This window comes from Ursus arctos, unplaced genomic scaffold (assembly GCF_023065955.2).
Source record: "Ursus arctos isolate Adak ecotype North America unplaced genomic scaffold, UrsArc2.0 scaffold_24, whole genome shotgun sequence".
Lineage (NCBI taxonomy): Eukaryota > Metazoa > Chordata > Mammalia > Carnivora > Ursidae > Ursus > Ursus arctos.
The window spans coordinates 32,176,747-32,190,613 of NW_026622919.1; the positions used below are offsets into that span (position 1 = coordinate 32,176,747).

General features: G+C 46.8%; 1 protein-coding gene across 3 annotated transcripts in view; it reads left to right on the forward strand.

The window, feature by feature from the left end:
• YPEL2 (yippee like 2) overlaps positions 1–13,867 on the forward strand; it is a 61,467-nt gene that overhangs the window by 20,405 nt on the left and 27,195 nt on the right. The window lies entirely within an intron of this gene.

Genomic DNA, 13,867 nt, shown 5'->3' on the forward strand with positions numbered 1-13,867 from the left:
GTCATTCCTGTTGGAGGCTGAGGGGCTGGTGGCTTGTAGGCCCAGAGGGGGGCGGGGCTGAGGAGCGATTGGAACCTTTTACTTGGCTGGCTTAGCTCAAGTTGGAGGGTGAAAGCCATGCAGAGTGCTGCCTGCCTGGAAAAAGGACTCTAGGAAAGGCTGTAGGGGCAGGATATCTTGCAGGGGGGCTTCTTAGCTGAGATGAGAGGATATTGCCTTCCAAGCTCCCTGGGAAGGTTATAAGACTGTTGAGTTACTAAAATGGGTGGCCTTTGGGGAAGACCAAAAGTGGCTTGGTAAAGAGCTGACCCACTGGCTTCGGGGATCTTTAGGGCTTCTACATGGCGTAAAATATGGTGTGACACTTGATCATAATCAGAAGAAAGAATGGAACCCTATTTTCCCTGAAAAGCTTTAGCAACTGCTTCCTAAAGTTGGGTTGGGGGGATTGTTAATCAACAAACCCAATATTCCAGTTGTGCAGTCCAGGAACTGGCTCCTTTAGGCAGCATTTTCAGGGGAACTCCCTCCCTCCTGGTCCTAAATTCCCATGGGAGGGGAAACAGGTTTTACTAGGCTGCATGAAAAGGAGAAAGAGATCATGGGGACCTTTTACCTTTAAAAAGCATCCTTCCTCAGAACCTGGATTTCATGCCATTAAAATAAAAAAACAAACCAACCTTTATACATACCCGGACTAAATTAAAGAACTGTTAAAAAAGGTGGCATCACTTTTCCCTGCCTCTGGCTCGGTAGTCCCAGCCAGAGAGGGGTGAAAATCAGTAGTTGTGGAACAGTCCTGTCCAGCTGGCTGATCTGTCAGGAAGTGAAGGAGGCTGCTTGGACAACATGTCTGTGGTTGTGGGGCTTCTCACATCAGGACTGAGGACAGAAGTCCTCCTCCTAGGCCTATTCCAAGCTCTAGGGCTACCACAGAGCTTGAACCCTGGAGCCCTCAGGGTCTTGGCCTCTGGCCTACTTTCACTTCTTTAGGCTTCTGCTAATTACTCTCCTTTATACCATTTGTGTTCCGACCAGCCTTATATTATAGCTTCCTTCTCTGTCAACGGACTCATCTTGTCTCAGATTCTTCTTGAATCTTGTGGGAACCCCTCAAGTCTGGAATTTTGGATGTGGGGAGGCTGTGTCAGTGAGGGAAGAGAGGAGTCAGTCCCCTCTGCTTTGGAAGGGGGCCTGCAAACTTGGAGGCAAAATGTGAGCTGTCCTATTTCTGGAAATCTCCAGAGAAAATGGAAGCCAGGACATCTTTTTAATACCAGGAGGAAGTGCTGTGTATCATAAGAAATTGAGGTAACAATAAAATGTATCCTAGCACCTTCTATGTACTAAAAACTGCTACTTGACACTTTATAAATGTTATCTCACTTAACCCTCGTAAGAAGACTTCAAGGTAGGTGATGTTAATCATATTTTCTGGATGGAGAAGTTGAGACTCAGACAGGCTGTCCAAGAATGCAAATTGTAGGCTCGAAGAAGAGAGAGCAGTTTCTTTGAGCATGTTCAAGATGGGTTTCTGGAAGAGGTAGTATTGAGCTGGGCCTTGTAAGATGGACAGAGGGACCATGAGGAGCTGGTAGTGGCCTTCAGTGTTGATGTTTGAAGCCTGGTATTCAGGGCCGTGGACAATCTGGCCTTTCTGAGTGAGGTTTCTTGCCAGTTCCAAGCACTTGGAACTAAGCAGCATCCCTGAATATGCAGATGGGGGTATTTCAGGCGTCTGTGCCTCAGCCAACAGCAGCCCTTTTCCTTCACCTCTTTCCTCTCTCCCAGGAGCTTTTCTACATCCTCTTTCACCTGGGACGACGTCTCCTAGTTTTGTATCTCCCCGGTCAGAACCCGACCCATGGCCAAGAGCTCACTAAATGATCGGATAGGTGGGTGGAGCATGAGCCTTGGGAGAAGACAAGTGATGAGCAAAAAAAGTCTTTCTTGGCCTCATGTCCTCCTTCCTGCCCCTTCTGGGGCAGAAAGGCTCATTCACAAGGCCAGGCCAAAGTCAGCACAGGCTTCAGTTTCATTGGCTACAACCGGTGCACAGATGGGGTGCATTAGAGCTTGATGATTTAAAGAGTTGGGTTAAATGCCTGGCTGTGGGGAGGGAACGAGGGAGCTGTGGCTGGCACTGCACAAAGATTCCTTTATTTCACTCCACAGCCACCCCCGGCGTTAAATAATCTATAGATTCTTAGGCAGGTCTTTTTAACGGAAAGATCATTGCCCCAGCCCCCTCCTTGGAAAATGGGCCTTTCTTTTCATTTTGTTTCTCTCTTCCATTTAAGAAAGTTCAGGGAGAGAATGTTTCTCCTGTTCTCGCCTCTTGACATAATCTCCTATGCGGTTTCAAAATCTGCCCAGTGGGAGTTGGGAGCTGGGAAGCAGATAACTGGAGCAGCAGTGTAATTAAATGATACTTTGTGCTTGTAATAGAGCCTTTCATCTGGAAGCCTGACATTCCGTTGTTTGGTTTAAAAAAAAAAAAAAAAAAAGTGAGTCTGACTTCATGATGGAGAAGGCAACACAAAGGTCCAGAGAACTAAAGCTCTGAGTATATGGCTGGTAGAGAACTGGGACAGAAGCAGGACTTTGGGCTGTCATGGAAATGTGTAGCTGTAATGTTTTGAACAATTAGGGTCTCTACTGATGTGGCGGAAAGAATCTGGCACTAGCCTTTCTGCCTTCCCAGCTTGCTGTACACATCCAGAGGCCTCATTGCCTGGAATCGACTGTGCAACCTCTGAGTCTCAGTTTCTCACTCATAAAATGAGTGAAGTAATATCTGCTGCTGCGTGTCCTGCCTAGTTGCTCGCCCTTACTGTGCGCTTACTATGTGCCATCCCCATTACAGTCTGGTGAGGTAGGCATACCTTATTTGAAGGTAGGGTGAGGCGGTTTACCTCATTGGGTTTTTATGAGACCGGATGAGATCATGGGTGTGGGGGAGTGGTTGGCAAATCACAAAAGCTCCTATGCAAATATAAAGTAGTCCCTTTGCTCCTTTTGGTTTTGCTGTCCAAAGGGGGTCTGGAGATCGTGGAGGGGATTGTTCTTGCCTGATCCCAAGCAAATTTGGTCTAGCCAAGATAGTTTCACTTAAGAACCTGGAGCCCAGGAGTTGGATTTCTCAAAAGGCCGTAGAAGCAAAGTTGTGTGTGCACAAAGGTAACAGAGCATTTTCTCTGTAGGATGGGGGTAGGGGGCCTCTTGGAATTGATGACAGAGCTATCTAGGGAATGTGCTGAGACACCCTGCGTTTTCTTTCTTAGGGGTTGTTGTGGTCTAGATGCTGGAGTGTTCGCATGCGGAGGTATTTTTAAGTTGGCACGAGGAATTGCTCACATTGTTGTTTCTTGCTTAATGGTGCAAGCCCCATTATAAAAATATACTTTGGTTATAAAATAATAATAGTTTCAATTGGAACAGCTAGTTGCCCCAAGCGAGAACAATCTCATGCTTATTTCAGTGGAAACTAGCTGTTATGGAAAACTGGATCTTCACAAAGCTTTTCCACGACAATTTTCTGTCTCTGTGATCCTTCCTTTGCCTTTCTCCTGCTGACCCATCACCCTTTGAGGGCATTGTGGAATAGGCTGTTTGGGAATGGTGAATTGGATTAATCTCTCACAAACTCACTGTGGGGATGGTGGCTTCATTCCAAGACACAGTTTGCTCCAGTCTTCTGGGGCCTTGGAGGGAAGGTGGTGTGGGGGGCTGTAGAGTGGGTGCAGGGGGAAGGCAGAACTCTTTCTACCATCCAAAGCTGTATAAATTATTGCTCTGTCAAATCCTCGGGTCAGATTATCTCCTGGTGACAAATAGGCCACGGGCAACTCAGTGACTGGCCTGAGCTTCCACAGCCTCTGAGCCAGACTTCTCTATCTCATACCTCCTCACCTGTGCTCTGTGTGAGGAGCTCTGGCTGTTTCCAGGCACCGGGTGGCCTTCTGAGCCTGGGAGCTTATAGGAGGACAGTTCCTTTTGTTCCCTATCAGGCTCCATTGGGCTTACAGTAGTAGCATTTTGGTTTTCCCTGTTTGCCTAGATGTAAGATGCAGCACTGTTCTGAGAGAAGTGGCAGGGAGGAAGATGTTCTGAAGCCGTGTGTTGGTCTCACGGCTACCGAGAGGCTCACTCTGCCCGCCATTTCCCACCTCTGCGTCTGAGCACTAGTGTTCCGCACCAGTGATTCTCAAAAAGACTTGCACCCCTAACACAGTGGCTTGGAGGTAGTAGACATGGAGGGGTGCTGGTATGGAGGTCCAGAGATCTGTTCCGTCCTTTCCATTCTACTTATCTTGGATGTGTTTGTCTTAATTTACACCACCCACCAGCTTGTCATTAGTGTATAATAAATATCCTGGAAAATTGATGTAAAAAATAAATACAAGAATAAACTTTCTAAAAAGCCACTTATTCCTTTCTCTCTGAGTGTCTTGAAAATGTCATAGTGAAGTTTGGATTGTATGTCACATCAAGCGGCATAATTCACGAAGAATGTGTACAAGAAGAGGGTGTGGATCTTGAAGAGCGTTCTGAGTTTTTCTGACTTGCAAAATATATGTTGAATTCTAATTTTATGAACTGAGAGATTTTTGGTATCCAATGGATATATGACAATGATTTTTACAAAAACTATAATTCAGTGAAGTAGTCTTTCTATTCCAGTAGGAGGGGAAAAAACCTAGATTGTATGTAAACCTATAAATGTGTATATCATAAAAAGTGAAAATTTTGTTTCTAAAATAGTAGGACCTACGACTTGTACCAAGAGTGACTGAGGGGTTTTAAGAAAAACCAGCTTGAGAACAATCATGCTGGTAGGACCCACACCATTGTGGGTACCTTTGCTTTTTTTTTGCAATGTTTGTAAAACATTGTTGAGTGTTTGCTGGTTTCCTAAAGAGCATTTCTGAGGTACGACAAAGACAGAAGTGATAAATTATGGAAGAGTTCCAGAGTAAGCCAATAAGCCCCGTTTACAAACATATTCAGTCTGTGTGTGTTTGTTTTTGGTTGTTTTAGTAGCCTCCACACCCAGCATGGAGCCCAAAATGGGGCTTGAACTCAGGACCCTAAGATCAAAACCTGAGCTGAGATCAAGAGTCCGGACACTTACCCGATTAAACCACCCAGGTGCCCCCACATTCCATCAGCTTAGCTTTTGGGGAAAAAATGACATATCTAACCTAAAATTACTGACTTCTTTTCCCCAACTATCTGACCTTTGAAAGCCCTAATCTTCTAATGAAGTGTTATTTCTGAAGGAGGGCAAAGGGGTTATCTGTTGGTCCCTCAGGAAGGGGTGACAGGTGAACCAAGTCTATACAGAAAACCTGTAAACAAAGGGATATGATTAGATGACAGTGTTCCTTGATGAAAAACTATTTGGAGTGGTAAGGTGTTATACCTTCTGCTGTCTTCTCTCCGTGGGGACAGAGATTGAATTACTTCAGGGTGAGATAAGCCATAAATTAGGCTGGGATAATTTGTTTGTATGGCATGATTGTTCGAACATGGGACCACCATAACTGGATCTCAGAGGCCTCTGGCTTATGTGGATAATGGCAGTGGGCACTGTGCCTATACTTGCTGTTCTGTCTCATTGGCTCTGTTCTGTCATTGCCCATATACTAAATATGCACTCTGTGTGTGTGTGTGTGTGTGTGTGTGTGGTGTGCGCATAGCACCCTAGTAGGTATTAGACTATTACCCTCAAGGACTTTATCCTCAGGGAACTTGGACTCTAGCTGGGAGATAATAGGTTCATAAGTCATCCCTTCTTGAAGTTTGTATTTCACCTTATGTTTATCTTCAAGCAGTTATCACAGTGGAACAGTGCATGTCTCCATTAGCTTGTGAACTGCTTAAGGAGATATCATTGGTGATACCATCTTTGTTTCTCTTGCACTCCACACAGCTCCTGAAGACTGCTGTAGGTTTTCAGTGAATATACGAGTGAATGACTATTAGTACTCTAAACTGGAGAGACAGACATAGAGTGTCTTAACTTGGGGGTCCGTGGACTGGCTTCAAGGGATCCTGGAAATCGTATGTTTAATTCTGTGTGTATGTCGGTTTTTCAAGGGAGGGTTCCATAGCTTTCTTCAGGTTCCTCAAAAGGTGGTTGAATAAAACCTTAAGGTCCATCTGGGAAGACCTGGTAGAAGAAGTGACTTTGAGATGTCCCTTGAAGCAGGAACTGAGACCTGTGGAAATACAGGTAGAAATGGATCGGGCAGGGCCAGTAAAAAGAGCAGCGTGAACAACGAAGTGGAGGCAGGAAGCATGCGGGGAGCAGCCCATTCTATTGGGTTAGGTATTGAGGAGCTGTGTGAAAACAGGAGGAGTAGGTTGAAGCCAGATTTCTGGAAGAATCGAAGTCCTGAAGTTACATTGCTGGCAGTTGGGTGCCACTGAAACTTCTGAGCAATTAATGACACGACCAGAGCTTTGCTTTGAGATGGCAGATGTTGTCGCGGTGTGGCTGGGGAACTGCTGAAGAGAGACTGGAGATGGGGGAACCGGTGCATATGCATTGCTGTGGCCTGTGGGTGTTTGGGGCACATGATGGTTGTTCAGTGAAGATTTGTTGAGCATTGCTTGAGGAAGAAATACAAGCATTCTAGGGTTTAAAAAATTCTGTCATTTATAGGCACGGGAGAGGAATTGAGTTCGGGAGGTCACACTCTTTGGATGGGAGGCAGACCCATCCCATAGTCATGCCTGCTACCTGTGAAAATTAATGTAGGCAGAAGTAAAATTGCTCACCCATTTATTATCAGAGGAGCTGCTAGGGACCAAGTCTGGTGAATCATCTGTGTTTTTTGCTGCAGACTGCAGGCAGCTGGAACATGAATCTGCTCAAATGTGATCCTTTCTATGTGGTTGCTTTAAATACCAAAAGGAAATGTTGACTTGAGCTATGAGGCGTACCCTGAAAATTAACTCTGTGGTTTGCAAATGCCAGTAAGGTTCCAATCATAAGATTGGTTTGTACATTAGTGTCTTGGCATTCAGTAAGGATGCTGATGATTGCAAGCTTGTGTACTTACTCAAAATCCAAAGGAACTCTTTTCAGCAGGGTGTCTTCTCCAGGGAACAAGCAGTAGGTGCAGGACCCTCCCCCTATATTTTTATTTGAGCCCCAGCACTCGGTCTGTCTCTGGAATGGTAAAGCTGCTCCATTGCTGGTTCAGCTGTTTTGTTTTTTGGGGGCCTGAACAGAATCCACCGTCATATTCTGGTTGTTCAGTTCAATAATATTTTTTTTTATTTCAAACAGCATGCCAGGCTTTATACGGGGTGCTAGGGATAGGGAGATGAAGTCGCCGTGATTCCTGTACTTACCCTGTTATCTTTGGGGTGCGTGGGAATGTAAGGCTCACTGTGGAGGGCAGAAGACACGTTTACAGATGTGGTTGTGTTGGTGTCCTAAAAAACACAGGATGAAGAATGTACATCACTGCTTAACTACTATTTATCGAACATCTGTCATGTGCTAGGGATTCCTTATTACTCCATCACTTAACTTACAACATCCCTTCAAGGTGGGAATTAAAGTGGCTTGCCTAAGGTTATAGGTTACCAAGTAGCTGTGTGGAGTACAGATGTAAATAGGTCTATGTGCTCTTTACCATAGCTGGACAGTCATACCTAGGTAGCTCCTTTTGGCATCAACTATTTTCTTTTTTAGATTTATTTTTTTTTTATAGAGAGAGATAGTGAGCATGTGCCCGATGGGAGGGGAGGGGCAGAGAGAGAGAGGGAGAGAGAATCCAAGTAGACCCCGTGCTGAGCATGGAGCCTGGTGCAAGACTGGATCTCAGAGCATGAGATCATAACCCGAGCAGAAACCAAGAGTCAGACGCTTAACCCTCTGTGCCATCCAGGCTCCCCAGCTTCAGCTGTTTTCTGGTCTCTCAGTAATGTTGGTGATAAATCTACCCTGTCTTTCCTCCTATCATTTCCCTTGCCTGAAGAGTCCTTCTCTCTTTCTTTGTATTCACTTTCTACCCATTCCTGAAGAGTAGTTTAAGTATTTTCTAGGATGTTTTGCTGGACTATAGGATTCCCTCCCTCTCCTGAACTCCTGTGGAAGTTCACTGCCTGGTTGTTCACTTGGCAATTAATAATGACTGGCTTATAATAATAATGGTCTGTGTTATTGTGGTTACATGCACTTTTTACACGTAATTGTCTTGCTCCCTAATAAGATTCTAAATGACCTGGAGTCAAAGACTCTTCAGAATGTTCGAGCTAGAGGGGCCTTTGAACTTGGGTTTTCTACTTCAGCTCCTCATTTTACAGATTAGGAAAACGAAGCCCAGAGAAACTGAGTGCCTCTTGACTTTGTACTTTGCCACCTCCTCTCTGCCACACCACCTACTGCCGTGCACATAACTGGTGCTTGTATATGCTGGAGGCAGGCCTGGAAGAGAGGGCTGATGGGGGTAGCACGAAAGTATCAAGCTGTATGATCTTGGGCAAGACCATTCTTTTTGGCTTTCCTGTTTCTTCAACCACCCAAATGAGGCATTAGATCAGACTGTCATTAGAGTAGGTGACCTTCCACCTCTCCCATCTTCTGCTTCTCATATAGCAGCAGCAGATGATACAAGGCGGTATAACTTAGCGGTTAACAATCTAGTCTCAGAGCCAGACTACCTGGGCTCAAACCCTGACTTCCTCACTTAGTAGTTAGGCAAGGTGAGCCACCTCTCTATGTCTTTCTTAATGCCCTCATTGGGAAAATGGGAATAATATTAATACTAGATACCTATAAGATTTTTGAGGAACTTAACGGAGGTCGTCCATATATAATACTTCTCACAATTCCTGACATAATAGGGAATGCTCCGGAAAGGTTGCTGGTGGTTACCTATGCGTATTCTTTAAGCAAAACCAAAGTGGCAAACATAACCAGATGCTGGCTCCCCTCACTGTCCTGGTGCATCGGCTCCTTCCTTCTTTCCGAGTCTCAGCTATTACCTCTTAGCTATACCGTTGCCAGTGGTCTTCTGAGACCTCTAGAATCATCGAATGTCTTGTTCCTTGTAATTCCGAAGGGACCAGGAGGTCCCTGGAGATAATGAAATAATCACAGTAGCCTCAGCTCTCAGACAGTGGTGGGGTTGGGCTTCCCTGCAAGCAGCTCTGAGGCCACTCTAGAGTTTAAATGGAAAAGTCTGCCCCTGCCCCCTTCCCTTCTAGTCTGTCAGGTGGTGATTTTTCCTCCACCCCACACAGCAACCAGTCACAGAGACCTCAGACTGCTGTGAGCACAGCCCAGGCAGCCTTGGGTGTTGGTGACAAAGCCAGAGAATTGCTTGTCAGTTTGGTTCACCCTGTGATGCTTCCTGGTGGGGATGGAGTGAGGTTCTTGTGAAAGAAGCCATTTTCATTATTTTTAAAAAACAAAGTCCGAAAAGAATCTCTGATACCTTTGTTTCCAAAGCACTCAGCTAGCTCCTGAGGGGAGGGTTTGACCTGGTGACACAGAGTATTGTCTCTGAGGTCAGGGCTGTCAAGCCAAGGAGAGCTTTAGCTCTGGGCTTCCCTCCCCTCCCTTGCCTATTGCTAGTGGCTGGACTGTGACTCAGGGGCAGAGGAGGGAGGAGGGGAAGGGAGGAGGAGATGGCTCCACCAGCTGCCGCTAAAAACAACATCATCATCTAATCAGTCTGTGAACAACCTCCCCTCCAGACCACAGTGATGTCAAGAGGCAAAGCAGGTGGCACTGGCTCTCCCCTCCCCTGTGCCCCCCAACACCTTTGGGCCTTTGAAGGGACCACTTATATTGTCAAAAAGGAAAATGATGTAACTTTGGGGAAAACTCCTTTTCCTCCCTGTTAGGGCTGCTCCCACCAATAGCATGTGCTGTAACTCGAACTCTCTGACAGATACATGAGGGGACAGAAAAGTTTCTCCTTGCCGAAACAAAAGATCCCAGAGTGAAACCTCCCGCATTAGACCCTGCGGTTTGTTCCGCGATTCGTGAACTCCTCTTACCTGCTGGAGATCGGGAACACAGTGGCACACAGGTTTATGCTCTGCCCTCACCCAGCTTGTGCCCAGTACCCCTTGGTCAGTGGAAGGTCCATTTTCTGAAGAAGCAGCTGGTGGCAGTACAAGTGGGGATCCCCATCCTAAACCTGGTCCCCAAGGCTGTCCAGGGCAGCTGAGAAGCCAACTTTTCCATACTGCTTTCCGTCCAGTTTGCCTGATTTTCATGAGCTTCCTAGCTGTGCACAGCTTTTTCCCTGACTGTCACGGTCCTCCACTGCAGTGTCAGCCTGGGCTATCCCAGGCAAGTAAAAGTGCCAGCTAGGCTCTTGAAGTTCAAGGTGGCCAGTGAATTAGACCCGCTGTTCTCTGATGTGGCTTTGGAGGAATGTCTGTTCTCAGGAACAGGCCTCTAACCCTTGGGTGGTGGTTGCTTTGTTTACTTCTGAAAACTGCAGTTTTACCCTCAGCCCCTCCCCTCTAGATGCAGAATGTTCCAAATGACAGGTAGGGCTCTGGAGAGCCCTTTCAGGTTGCCCCCAGACAGATTCACCCAGGCAGCCGAAGGAGAGAGGAAACAGGAGAAACCAGACTTACTGGAGCTCCTTAAGCTCCAAGTCCCCATATTTCTTGATCCCCACTTCAGCAGGAGAAAGAAAAAGCAAAGTGTGTATCTGTGGGGGAGGAAAGCTCCTCCCTGTCTGTCTCCTCCTCTGTAAAAACAACAGGCCAGTCTGCCCTAGGCACTGTGGGGGCAGGTGCTGGGTAAATACACAAGGAAGGAAAGCCGATAAGATAAGGTCTGACAAATCTAGGTCACCAGGCTGCTGCCAGGCACCTGTGTGACTGGTCACCTTGAAACTGACAGGAGGGAGGATGGACTTCTGTTCCAGGGTGCAGACAGGCTCACTTCCCAGGCCTTCGTTTGTTCCTTACTAAACACTTGTGAGCACCACTATATCCCAGGCTACGTGCTAGGTGTTTCAGGCCCCTGTGTGTGTCTGTCAGGCAAAAATCTCCTCCTGGATCCCAGGCCTGTAACCGGTGCTAAAAAAAAGAAATGACATCATGCAAAAGCCAGTTGGTCCACTAACTTCCAGGGTGGGGGCAATCAGTCCCTTGGTAGAAGGGAGGGGCTCTTTGGAGTCTTCGTTCCCTCTGCCTTCAGCTAAATCAGGGGTCTGCAGACTTCTGTGAAGGCCGGGTAGTAAATATTTTAGGCTTTGCTGGCCATATGGTCTCAACCACCCAACTCGGCAGCCGTAGAGAATACATAAACAAACGGACATGGCTGTGTTCCAGTTAAATACTTACGAAACAGGTGAGAGTCTCAATTTGGCCCTTATGCATGATTTGCTGATTCCTAGGCTGCAAAACAGGAATGAGTGTTGTGAAGTGAATGTTGAAAAAGTGGGTTTATGTGATTTCAGGAGGATTCTAAAACGAACACGGAGGTTACAGTTGGTCTGGATGGTGTAGGAGCCGATGTGCCGTGCCTGCTCATGGACTAGCCCCGTGTGACGCTCTGGTGTCAGTTAGCTGCTCAGGCCAAACTTGGGCCTTGGCCATTGAGCACCCCCAGTTTCCCACCAGAGGTTCCAAGGTGACGAAGCCAGACGATGTGCATAGTTTCACACAGTGTCATCACTCTCATGGGAAAACCACGTGGGGCCCTGCAGACAGAGCGTCCACAGCATCATTTTAAAGCCCTGAGTGAAGGGTTAAGCCACCTCTGCTCGAGGCCTGGCTCTGCCGCTGGTGATTCAGTGTGTCATCCAGTAAGTCATGTCCCCTCTCTTGACCGTTCAGCACGTACTGAACACTACTGCGCGAAGCACTGGGGAAACAGCAGCAGACACATGAAAATGTTTGCCCGTAAGTAGCTTATGATCTAGTGGGGAAGACAGATAAATTATTATAAGATGTAGTGAAACACAGGCTTTGAGGACGTGATTGCTCAGGATGCTGTAGAGGCAAAGAGCATGATGAGTTTTTTCCTAAGTAAACAGGAAAGGGGGGGTTCATTCTGAGCAGAGGCAGAGAAATAGCCCAGAGGAGATCAAGCCTAAGGAACCACAGGAAGAGATGGAGAGGGTTGAGAGGAGGATGCAGGAGGTGAGCAGGGGTGCATTGCACAAGGCCCAGAAGGCCCGGCTAAGGAATTTAAATTTTAAATTTTTTTTAAAAAGATTATTTGTTTGTTCGTTTGTTTCTTTGTTTGTTTATTTGACGGAGAGAGAGACAGCCAGCGAGAGAGGGAACACAAGCAGGGGGAGTGGGAGAGGAAGAAGCAGGCTCCCAGCAGAGCAGGGAGCCCGATGTGGGGCTGGATCCCAGGACCCTGGGATCACGCCATGAGCCGAAGGCAGACGCTTAAAATGACGGAGCTACCCAGGTGCCCTTAAGGAATTTAGATTGATTTGTATGCTGTGGGGAGCCATGAAAAGCACTTTCAGGCAAGGGAGTGATAGCATTTGGTTGAGATTAGACTAGACTATTATAACATGGCCTGTTTCATAAAATCAACTTCTCCATCTTCTAGAAACTGTATATCCATGAGCTTTGTATGGACAGGAATGTTGATACTGTATAAAGTTAATAAACACCGATAATTAAACCAGTGCTGTCATTCATAGGCAGGCTTGATTCCTCCCTGGTGATGCCTTCAGTTAAACAGCAGCCAGATAAATCATTGGCAAACACCGAGCACCCGTAACTGAGAAGAGGGCCTTTCAGAGTTCTCTGGTCTGCTGGGCCAGGTATTCCCTTTCGCGTGACCCTCTTGGCTGGCTTCCTGAAGCTCACTGAGTCATCATTACGTGGCAGTTGCAAGCCCACATTTATGAGTTTTTCTGTTACGTTCAAGTGAGAACTGAGTTCCAGAACTCACGCGGCTTGTGGTGTAGGCATGGGGTTTGGGAACAGGGCAGAGTGAAGGGGAGATAGATGGCTTCTGCACTCTTCCTGTGTGTGAGCATACACCTGAATGTGGTGGAAACTGGCATGAGAAAATGGGGATTCTTGGGCACAGATTCCCAAATCTGACAGCACATCAGAATAACCTGGGATAAAACATGCCTCTCTTCAGGACCTACCTCCAGAAATTCCTATTCTGTAGGTCTGAGTGTGACAGGGAATGAAGGCCCTGTCTAGGGGAAGGAAACAAGCCACTTCGGGATGCAAGATTTAAGGAGGCACCCACTCTCAGGGCTGTCCAGGTGCAGGGGCAGCACCTCCGAGCAAGGCCCTTCTTAAAAATGCTGTGCTTGCTTCCTGGCTTGCCTCCCCCCTAGTCCCAGCCTCCTCAGCTACTTTGAAAGTAGCCAGGGCTTGCTGTCTACCTTCCAGCCCTTTCCACTCCCTGAAGGCACGAAGGGTGTGTGTATGTGGTTTTTGTTTTTTTTGTTTTTTTCAGGATTTATTTATTTGAGAGAAAGCCCAAGGCAAGCAGATAGCCTCCCAAGCACTGAACCAGACCCCGTAAGTGAGCCACCCAGGCACCCCACAAGGGGTGGTTTTGACTAACATTTGTTTGAAGAAGGAAAGAATTCTTTGGAGACCTTCTAATAATGATGATAATAGTCATCATTTTCCTGAGTGCTAACCAAATATTAGCACAGTGCTGGGCACTGTTTATGTGACTCGCATCTTTTGTCTCATACCTACTTGGGGAGAGATGTACCACCATTGTGACCATGCTGGGAGGAAGAAAGTGAGGCTTAGCCAAATTGAATTGATCAAGGGGACCCAGTTAGGAAATGGTAGAACCAGAATTGGAATTCAGGCATGACCCGCAGTTCATACCCCCAAGTGCTCTGCCACACTAGTTCTTGCTCTAAATTAGCAG